This window comes from Hippichthys cyanospilos, chromosome 4, assembly GCF_059441005.1.
Source record: "Hippichthys cyanospilos isolate Australia breed blue-spotted pipefish chromosome 4, RoL_Hcya_1.0, whole genome shotgun sequence".
In the NCBI taxonomy this organism is placed as follows: domain Eukaryota; kingdom Metazoa; phylum Chordata; class Actinopteri; order Syngnathiformes; family Syngnathidae; genus Hippichthys; species Hippichthys cyanospilos.
Window position 1 is genome coordinate 18,573,131 of NC_142372.1, and position 12,049 is coordinate 18,585,179.

The 12,049-nt window shown below is 36.3% G+C and overlaps 1 protein-coding gene across 1 annotated transcript in view; it reads right to left on the reverse strand.

Moving 5' to 3' along the window:
- LOC148424883 (protein TANC1-like) overlaps positions 1 to 10,513 on the reverse strand; it is a 59,302-nt gene extending 48,789 nt beyond the window's left edge. The window contains exon 1 of the mRNA XM_088413006.1: positions 10,506 to 10,513. The gene's annotated coding sequence lies outside the window, so the exon portion shown is untranslated. The remainder of the gene's footprint in view (positions 1 to 10,505) is intronic.
- Between the last annotated feature and the right edge of the window lie 1,536 nt (positions 10,514 to 12,049).

The following is a 12,049-nucleotide window of genomic DNA, read 5'->3' on the forward strand; positions in this document are numbered from 1 at the left end:
TAAGGATTTTTTAAATGCATATTGACCATAATTTACCAATATATTGATCAATAGCTCTGCTGTTGGTTGAGTTAGGGACTCCAAAATCACCACAGACAACAGTGACACCCCACGCCTTATGCTACATTCTTTGGTTTTCAAATAAATCCCTCTGCAAAATTTTTTTTTATGATTACTGATCAATATTTACCAATATGTTGATCAATAGCTCTGAGTTTGGTTGGGTTAAAGACTCCAAAGTCACCCCACACATCAGTGACACCCCTCCCCTTATTCTACATCCTCTGGTTTTCAAAAAAATCCCTCTGCCTAATTTTAAGGATGTTTTTTATGATTATTGATCAATAATTACCCATATATTGATCAATAGCTCTGCTGTTGGTTGGGTTAGGGACTCCAAAATCACCACACACATCAGTGGCATCCTTACCCTTAGGCTACATCCTCTGGTTTTCAAATAAAGCCCTCTGCCTAATTTTAAGGAATTTTTTATAGTTATTGATCAATAATTACCCATATATTGATCAATAGCTCTGCTGTTGATTGGGTTAGGGACTCCAAACTCACCAAACACATTAGTGACATTCCTACCCTTATGCTACAACCTCTGGTTTTCAAATAAATCCCTCTGCCTAATTTTAAGGATTTTTTAATGATTATTGATCAATAATGACCCATATATTGATCAATAGCTCTGCTGTTGGTTGGGTTAAGGACTCCAAAATCACCACACACATCAGTGGCATCCTTACCCTTAGGCTACATCCTCTGGTTTTCAAATAAAGCCCTCTGCCTAATTTTAAGGAATTTTTTTATAGTTATTGATCAATAATTACCCATATATTGATCAATAGCTCTGCTGTTGATTGGGTTAGGGACTCCAAACTCACCAAACACATTAGTGACATCCCTACCCTTATGCTACAACCTCTGGTTTTCAAATAAATCCCTCTGCCTAATTTTAAGGATTTTTTTATGATTATTGATCAATATTTACCCATATATTGATCAATAGCTCTGCTGTTGATTGGGTTAGGGACTCCAAACTCACCAAACACATTAGGTTCATCCCTACCCTGATGCTACATCCTCTGGTTTTCAAATAAATCCCTCTGCCTAATTTTAAGGATTGTTTTATGATTATTGATCAATATTTACCCATATATTGATCAATAGCTCTGCTGTTGATTGGGTTAGGGACTCCAAACTCACCAAACACATTTGGGACATCCCTACCCTTATGCTACATCCTCTGGTTTTCAAATAAATCCCTCTGCCTAATTTTAAGGATTTTTTTTGTTTATTGATCAATATTTATCAATACATTGATCAATAGCTCTGCTGTTGGTTGGGTTAGAGACTCCAAAATCACGGCACACAACAGTGGCTTACCTCCCCTTAGGCTACATTCTCTGGATTTCAAATAATACCCTCTGCCTAATTTTAAGGATTTTTTTTATGACTATTGATCAATATTTACACATATATTGATCAATAGCTCTGAGTTTGGTTGGGTTAGGGATTCCAAAATCACCACACACATCGATGACATCCCTCTCCTTATGCTACATCCTCTGGTTTTCAAATATATCCCTCTGCCTAATTTTAAGGATTTTTTTATGATTATTGATCAATAATTACCCATATATTGATCAATAGCTCTGCTGTTGGTTGGGTTAGGGACTACAAAATCACCACACACATCAGTGGCATCCCTCCCATGAGGCTACATTTCCTGGTTTTGAAATAAGTCCCTCTGCCTAATTTTAAGGAATATTTGATCATTATTGATCAATATTTACCCATATATTGATCAATAGCTCTGCTGTTGGTTGGGTTAGGGACTCCAAAGTCACCCCACACATCAGTGACATCCATCCCCTTATGCTACATCCTCTGGTTTACAAATAAATCCCTCTGCCTAATTTTAAGGATTTTTTTATGATTATTGATCAATAATTACCCATATATTGATCAATAGCTCTGCTGTTGATTGGGTTAGGGATTCCAAAATCACCAAACACATTAGTGGCATCCTTACCCTTAGGCTACAATTTCTGGTTTTCAAAAAAAATCCCTCTGCCTAATTTTAAGGAATTTTTTATTGTTATTGATCAATATTTACCCATATATTGATCAATAGCTCTGCTGTTGGTTGGGTTAGGGACTCCAAAGTCACCCCACACATCAGCGACATCCCTCCCCTTATGCTACATCCTCTGGTTTACAAAAAAATCCCTCTGCCTAATTTTAAGGATTTTTTTATGATTCTTGATCAATAATTACCCATATATTGATCAATAGCTCTGCTGTTGGTTGGGTTAGAGATTCCAAAAACACCACACAACTCGGTGACAACCTTCCCCTTATGCTACATTCTCTGGTTTTCAAATAAATCTCTTTTCCAAGTTTTAAGGATTTTTTTTATGGTTATTGATCAATATTTATTCATATATTGATCAATAGCTCTGTTGTTGATTGGGTTAGGGACTCCAAACTCACCTAACACATTAGTGACATCACTCCTCTTATACTACATCCTCTGGTTTTCAAATAAATCCCTTTGCCTAATTTTAAGGAATATTTTATCATTATTGATCAATATTTACCCATATATTGATCAATAGCTCTGCTGTTGGTTGGGTTAGGGACTCCAAAATCACAAAACACATTAGTGACATCCCTACCCTTATGCTACAACCTCTGGTTTTCAAATAAATCCCTCTGCCTAATTTTAAGGATTTTAAGGATGGGTAAATATTGATCAATAATCATAAATAAAACTCTTAAAATTAGGCAGAGGGATTTATTTGAAAACCAAAGAATGTAGCATAAGGGGAGGGGTGTCACTGATGTGTGTGATGATTTTGGGGTCCCTTACCCCACCAAACTCAGAGCTATTGATCAATATATTAGTAAATATTGATCAATAATAGTAAATAATTCCTTAAAATTAGACAAAGAGATTAATCTTAAAACCGGGGAATGTAGCATAAAGGGGTGGGATACCACCGATGTGTTTGGTGATTTTGGAGTCCCTAACCCAACCAACAGCAAAGCTATTGATCAGTATATGAGTAAATATTGCTCAATATTAATAAAAAAAAAAAATCCTTAAAAATAGGCAGAGGGATTTATTTGAAAACCAAAGAATGTAGCATGAAGGGAGGAATGTCATTGATGTTTTTGGGGAATTTGGAGTCTCTAACTCAACTAACAGCAAAGTTATTGATCAATATATTGATACATATTGATCAATAATCATAAAAAAATCCTTAAAATTAGGCAGAGGGATTTATTTGAAAACCAGAGGTTGTAGCATAAGGGTAGGGATGTCCCTAATGTGTTTGGTTATTTTGGAGTCCTTAACCCACTCAACAGCAGAGCTATTGATCAATATATGGGTAAATATTGATCCATAATCATAAAAAAATCCTTAAAATTAGGCAGAGGGACTAATTTCAAAACCAGGAAATGTAGCCTAATGGGAGTGATGCCACTGATGTGTGTGGTAATTTTGTAGTCCCTAACCCAACCAACAGCCGAGCTATTGATCAATATATGTGTAAATATTGATTAATAATAATAAAATATTCTTTAAAAATAGGCAGAGGGAATTATTTGAAAACCAGAGAATGTAGCATAAGGGTAGGGATGCCACTGATGTGTGTGTTGATTTTGGAGTCTCTAACCTGACCAACAGCAGAGCTATTGATCAATATATGGGTAAATATTAATCAATAATATAAAAAAAATCCTTAAAATCTGGCAAAGAGATTTATTTGAAAACCAGAGAATGTAGCCTAATGGGAGAGATGCCACTGATGTGTGTGGTGATTTTGGAGTCCCTAACCAAACCAAACTCAGAGCTATTGATCAATATATTGGTAAATATTGATCAGTAATCATAAAAAAATCCTTAAAATTTGGCAGAGGTTTTTTTTTTTAAACCAGCGAATGTAGCATAGGGGGAGGGATGTCACTAATGTGTTTGGTGAGTTTGGAGTCCCTAACCCAATCAACAGCAGAGCTATTGATCAATATATGGGTAAATATTGATCATTAATCATAAAAAATATCTTAAAATTAGGCAGAGGGATATATATGAAAACCAGAGGATGTAGCATAAGGAGAGGGATGTCATCGATGTGTGTGGTGATTTTGGGGTCCTTAACTCAACCAAACTCAGAGCTACTGATCAATATATTTGTAAATATTGATCAATAATAGTAAAAAAAAATCTTAAAATTAGGCAAAGAGATTAATCTGAAAACCAGGGAATGTAGCATAAGGGATGGGATACCACCGATGTGTTTGGTGATTTTGGAGTCCCTAACCCAACCAACAGCAGAGCTATTGATCAATATATGGGTAATTATTGATCAATAATCATAAAAAAAATCCTTAAAATTAGGCAGAGGGATATATTTGAAAACCAGAGAATGTAGCATAAGGAGAGGGATGTCATTGATGTGTGGGGTGACTTTGGAGTCCCTAACCCAACCAACAGCAGAGCTATTGATCAATATATGGGTAAATATTGACCAATAATGATAAAATATTCCTTAAAATTAGGCAGAGGGTCTATTTTCAAAACCAGGAAATGTAGCCTAATGGGAGGGATGCCACTGATGTGTGTGGTGATTTTGTAGTCCCTAGCCCAACCAACAGCAGAGCTATTGATCAATATATGGTTAATTATTGATCAATAATCATAAAAAAATCCTTAAAATTAGGCAGAGGGATTTATTTGAAAACAAGAGGATGTAGCATAAGGGGAGGGATGTCACTGATGTGTGGGGTGATTTTGGAGTCTTTAACGCAACCAAACTCAGAGCTATTGATCAATATATTGGTAAATATTGATCAGTAATCATAAAAAAATCCTTAAAATTTGGCAGAGGGATTTATTAGAAAACCAGCGAATGTAGCATAGGGGGAGGGGTGTCACTGATGTGTGTGGTGATTTTGGAGTCCCTAACCCAATTAACAGCCGAGCTATTGATCAATATATGGGTAAATATTGATCAATAATGACAAAATATTCCTTAAAATTAGGCAAAGGGAATTATTTGAAAACCAGAGAATGTAGCCTAAGGGTAAGGATGCCACTGATGTGTGTGGTGATTTTGGAGTCCCTAACCCAACCAACAGCAGAGCTATTGATCAATATATGGTTAAATATTGATCAATAATCATAAATAAAATCCTTAAAATTAGGCAGAGGGATTTATTTGAAAACCAGAGGATGTAGCATAAGGGGAGGGATGTCACTGATGTTTGGGGTGATTTTGGAGTCTTTAACGCAACCAAACTCAGAGCTATTGATCAATATATTGGTAAATATTGATCAGTAATCATAAAAAAATCCTTAAAATTTGGCAGAGGGATTTATTAGAAAACCAGCGAATGTAGCATAGGGGGAGGGGTGTCACTGATGTGTGTGGTGATTTTGGAGTCCCTAACCCAATTAACAGCCGAGCTATTGATCAATATATGGGTAAATATTGATCAATAATGACAAAATATTCCTTAAAATTAGGCAAAGGGAATTATTTGAAAACCAGAGAATGTAGCCTAAGGGTAAGGATGCCACTGATGTGTGTGGTGATTTTGGAGTCCCTAACCCAACCAACAGCAGAGCTATTGATCAATATATGGTTAAATATTGATCAATAATCATAAATAAAATCCTTAAAATTTGGCAGAGGGATTTATTAGAAAACCAGCGAATGTAGCATAGGGGGAGGGGTGTCACTGATGTGTGCGGTCATTTTGGAGTCCCTAACACAACCAACAGCAGAGCTATTGATCAATATATTGATACATATTGATCAATAAATTAAAAAAAATTCTTAAAAATAGGAAGAGGGCTTTATTTCAAAATCAGTAAATGTAGCCTAAGGGGAGGGATGCCACTGATGTGTGTGGTGATTTTGGAGTCCCTAACACAACCAACAGCAGAGCTATTGATCAATATATGGTTAAATATTGATCAATAATCATAAATAAAATCCTTAAAATTAGGCAGAGGGATTTATTTGAAAACCAGAGGATGTAGCATAAGGGGAGGGATGTCACTGATGTTTGGGGTGACTTTGGAGTCTTTAACCCTACCAAACTCAGAGCTATTGATCAATATATGTGTATATATTGATCAGTAATCATAAAAAAATCCTTAAAATTAGGCAGAGGGACTTATTTGAAAACCAGGCAATGTAGCGTAAGAAGAAAGATGTCACTGATGTGTGTGGTGATTTTGGAATCCCTAACCCAACCAACAGCAGAGCTATTGATCAATATATGGTTAAATATTGATCAATAATGATAAAATATTCCTTAAAATCAAGCAAAGGGATTTATTTGAAATCCAGAGGATGTAGCATAAGGGAAGGGATGTCACTGATGTGTTTGGTGATTTTGGAGTCCCTAAATCTATCAACAGCCGAGTTATTGATCAATTTATGGGTAAATATTGATCAATAATGATAAAATATTCCTTAAAATTAGGCAAAGAGATTTATTTAAAAACCAGAGAATGTAGCCTAAGGGTAGGGATGCCACTGATGTGTGTGGTCATTTTGGAGTCCCTAACCCAACCAACAGCAGAGCTATTGATCAATATATTGATACATATTGATCAATAAATTTAAAAAAATTCTTAAAAATAGGAAGAGGGCTTTATTTCAAAATCAGTAAATGTAGCCTAAGGGGAGGGATGCCACTGATGTGTGTGGTGATTTTGGAGTCCCTAACACAACCAACAGCAGAACTATTGATCAATATATGGTTAAATATTGATCAATAATCATAAATAAAATCCTTAAAATTAGGCAGAGGGATTTATTTGAAAACCAGAGGATGTAGCATAAGGGGAGGGATGTCACTGATCTTTGGGGTGACTTTGGAGTCTTTAACCCTACCAAACTCAGAGCTATTGATCAATATATGTGTATATATTGATCAGTAATCATAAAAAAATCCTTAAAATTAGGCAGAGGGACTTATTTGAAAACCAGGCAATGTAGCGTAAGAAGAAAGATGTCACTGATGTGTGTGGTGATTTTGGAATCCCTAACCCAACCAACAGCAGAGCTATTGATCAATATATGGTTAAATATTGATCAATAATGATAAAATATTCCTTAAAATCAAGCAAAGGGATTTATTTGAAATCCAGAGGATGTAGCATAAGGGAAGGGATGTCACTGATGTGTTTGGTGATTTTGGAGTCCCTAAATCAATCAACAGCCGAGTTATTGATCAATTTATGGGTAAATATTGATCAATAATGATAAAATATTCCTTAATATTAGGCAAAGAGATTTATTTAAAAACCAGAGAATGTAGCCTAAGGGTAGGGATGCCACTGATGTGTGTGGTCATTTTGGAGTCCCTAACCCAACCAACAGCAGAGCTATTGATCAATATATTGATACATATTGATCAATAAATTTAAAAAAATTCTTAAAAATAGGAAGAGGGCTTTATTTCAAAATCAGTAAATGTAGCCTAAGGGGAGGGATGCCACTGATGTGTGTGGTGATTTTGGAGTCCCTAACACAACCAACAGCAGAACTATTGATCAATATATGGTTAAATATTGATCAATAATCATAAATAAAATCCTTAAAATTGGGCAGAGGGATTTATTTGAAAACCAGAGGATGTAGCATAAGGGGAGGGATGTCACTGATTTGTGTGGTAATTTTGGAGTCTCTAACTCAACCAACAGCAGAGCTATTGATCAATATATTGGCAAATTATGGTCAATATGCATTTAAAAAAATTCTTAAAATTAGGCAAAGGAATTTATTAGAAAACCAGCAGTTGTTGGATAATTGGGAGTACTTCATTGATGGTGTAGTGATTTAGGAGTGTTTACCCCAACTCAAAAGGGGAGCCACTGATTCATTTGAGGGTATAAATGATTAACAAGCATTTAAAATAAATCCCCCAAATTTATCAAAATAATTTATTTAAAAAACGAGTGTTGTAGTGTGATCATGAAAATGTCATGAATGTGCCCAGTGATTTTGGACTCCTTATATTAAACAATATTGGAGCTATAGATGGATATTCAGTTTATTAATGATTTTTAAGTACAAACATTGTCCAAAATTAAACAAACGCTTTTTTTTATCCAAAAGCACTGTCTCAATATGATTATGTTAATGTCTTTGATGTGTTCGTTGAATTCATAATCACAAAATGTGGCGTTATTGTTTTTTCCCCCTCCTCATCTAGTATTTTGCAGACGGTCCCTTGCGCGCTCACCCAGCCTCTGCTGCTCATAGAGATCAATTGCGTCTTTTCACCGAAAGAAACGGTTTAAATATTTTACAAATGTCTTTTTTTGACATTGTAGCTGGTAGTCCGTGTTATGAAGGAGGTATAAAGGCGACTTTGGTGTTTCGACGACGTTTTGTCTGAGAGGTATTGATCGCGAAAGTCCGAATCTGCCAATATCTTGCCAACTTTACTTAAGTCAAGGAAGGCGAAAACATTTCGCCCCCGCCACCACATGCTGTGGTGACTACAAATGAGATCATTATGAAAATTGTATGAGTATACCTAAGATAATATCGTTTTTAGTATTGACGAAAGAAAAGAAATCCATTTAAATCAACTTTCAGCAAATGTTAACTTTTTTACAGGGCGTAGCTATACAGGTTATAGTTGATCTGAATCTGGGCAAAAAATGACTTGAAGTGCATCAAAGTTTCCGAAATGGAAAAAACAAACAAAAACCTCAATCATTACTCAAACGTTATTGACCAAATGAACCGTTTAATGCTGAAAAAAATGTATCAATATGAAATGATCTGAAACATTGACGCCATTTTAAATATTTTAAGCTGAAGAAAATTATGTCAAACTTGAGCGGATATTTTTTTTCCCAAATCACATAAACCGCTAATGTGATTTAACTAAACTTGTTGAGAGCGATTGAAAACGTTTAAGAACTCCAGTACTGTACAGACTTTGACAATAGCGACACTCAACAGCTCGTGAACGCTATTCTATTAGTATGCTGAACTGTCTTTCCAGTGAGGTTAAAAAAAAAAAACGTACCAATATTTGGACTGAAGGATGGATTTCAAACATATTGAACAAATGCTCAAACGGCTTTCCATAGAAAGAAGGCAGCTCTGTGATAAACAAGCAAGGCTTCTTTTCACTCAATGACTCCTTTGCGATTGGGCACTGCCACCTAGTGTGTGCTTTAAAATCATAATGTTGCGCTGTGATCGTACATCTAAAAAAAAACAACAACAAAATACACTGCAAATACTCTCCTGAGTTCAACATGAATACACAGTTAAGTAGACGTCCGTTTGAAAGGCAAACTTTGAGTTTCAATTCATTTCTTGGTCAAAACGAACAAGAATGTTGATGATTTTGCTCACCTTTAGCTTCATGCTTACGTTCATGTTAAATTGAGTTTTGCTTGAGTTGAACAGATATTACAATGACACAAACTTTGTACACTTGGTAAATGTGAGAGTGGATGGTTGTTTGTGTCCTGCGATGAGCTGGCGTTCAATTCAGGTGTTCAAAATGACCTAAAGTGCAGAGATGCAGTACTTTTATGCATTCTTACCAGCCACCAAATTAAAAAGAAATCTCAAGTTCTTTCAGTCCTAATTTCTCTTTCATTTATGCTGCTCATTGCAGCATTAACAGTAGCCATTGTTAGTCACTGTGTGTAGCTAGCCAAAATCACTTGCAATCTTTTTTAGTCTTCATTTCATTTGTATATGTATTCATTTTCTCACCTTCAGTTGATAAGATATTTTAATTCATTCTAAAATATTTGATTGTATTTCATTTTTAAACCATATCGTATTCATTTAATTGAGTGATTCTTTTGAATACCACTAGAGGGAGCCATGGTATGATACCACAATGAGATCTACTGCGCATACTACAGTATGTATGTCTTTAAAATAAATGTATACATCTAAACTTATAAATGTATAAATCTAAAGTCGCGCAAAGCAACCAGCTAAAAAAAATACACAAGACCAAACACTACACGTAATGACCATACTGTGTTTGCCAGTGGGTGATTTTGTGACCATTCATTTTTTTGGACATTGTTCAGTATAAAGCCGGATGCTTTAGAAGATGACTTCAAAAGACTCTGCTCTCCAAATAACAACCACCACCACGTTAAATGAAAATCCGTCTTTTAAGTCATACTAGATTGAACCTTTTCCTGACTAAATCATATGATATTCCAAAGCAGAGCCAGCTAATTGGGGTTCCTTGCCTGAAGCCATCATGTTCAATCATTTACAGTGACAATCTGTCACGTGTTTGGGCCCCTCGGGGCCTCCGTCTGTATGCATGCATGTGTGTTTTCTGTCACATGTATGGCACAGCTGAATGCACAGACGTTTGCTAATCAAGGTGAAGCCTTTAAAGCAAGGTTTCCGCTTTTGGTGCAGCTCTAATTGTTGTCATCATTTCAATGTGCTTGTATCATCAAGTCCACCCACCTGGGAACTTAGAGCACGAATGAGAGGGAACTATGTTGCCTTGGCGAGGGAGAAGAGGAGAGGACGGTAATGAAATGGACAGTCCCTTGGTCAGTGGCTTGGGCCTTCCACGACTTCCTGGGTAGCCGCTGCCAAGGTGATGGTGGTGTGGGGTATGAGCCCCGCAACCCAGCTGCAGAGAGTTGGGGGGAGGCACATCCCCACCTATAGAAAAGAGGAAAGAAATCCATGCATTGAGGTCTTTCCCTCTTTCTTACTTCCCCATACAACAAAAAATCCCCCTGATGCATGATACATTTTTTTATCTTCTGCATTCCCAATTAGGAGCGAAACAAGGCTGCTGCAAACGTCTAGCTTGGTTTATTCTTGACGAGCCGTCATGCGTCTTGCAGCACTTTTTGCAGCGGCTTTACCCCGCAGTCAGACAATATTCTCCCATATTACAGGTGGCAGTAAATGGACTCTGCAGCATGCAAACACTACTGTATAACAGAGGTAGAGAATCAAACGGAGCTAGGTTCAAACAATCAGAATTCTTCAGAGCGTTTTTAAACAGACTCCTCATCTCTCCCAAAGGTGGTGCTTGCCAGGAGTCGTTTGTACGGTATTTTGATCACGGTATTCCTTTTCAGACGAATCATGAAGGTGTTTGTACCGACGAACTTCCAAAAGCAATCGTTCGTCCGCCAGGTTGTCCGTTCGTAAAGAAATTCCGCAAGATATGCGTTGCAGAAAATCTAGCCCACGTGGACTCCGTGCGGATTGGTTGCCGACATAACGTGATTTGACGCGCGGAATTCTTGGAAGCGCCAAGCTTAAACCAAGTTTAACACTTGAAGATAGGATAAAAGTACCGTAATAAAGATGAGAGATGGATGAAGCAAAGTGAAAGATATTATGCAAGAAATTGATATACAGTAAGTATGAAAATAAATGCTTATTGTAGATATAGCAATTTCTTTCTTTGTCTTTTCTTATTTCAATGTTGGATAGTTTTGCTCTTAACTTCTGTCAGATTGGAGATTGCACAACACGTTTTTAATATTTACGTCCAAGACATAGATTTCCTATAGTGAAAAGTCTCCTGTTGTGAAAAAATTCTGACTGCAAACATGATTTTGTTGTAGAGAAGTTCTACTTGTATAGAAAAATAAAGTGTGATATGGTTTTCAGTGGGCTATAATATATAAATTGCATCTCTATTCATTTTAGGAGAGAAAGAATAATTGAGGTACGAGTGTTTTGAGATGTGTGTACAATCACGTAACAAACTCAGCTGTTAAGGCACCTTTTTAACAAGAAGTTTCGCAAGCAGCGCAATTGTGTTATTTTTCAATTTTTTCAAATTTTTCAACCACAAAATGAAATGTGACACAAACACAATTTAAGAGTATTGACAAGAATAGTTTTTTTTTTTTTTTATTTTTGCCATTGATCAGGACGGTGCAAATGTACTGTAAACACGCAGTATCGTTTTAATGAGACCGACACAGTTCCTCTGCAACTCAGGGCGGCACGGTATGAAATATTAATGAGGGCAATGG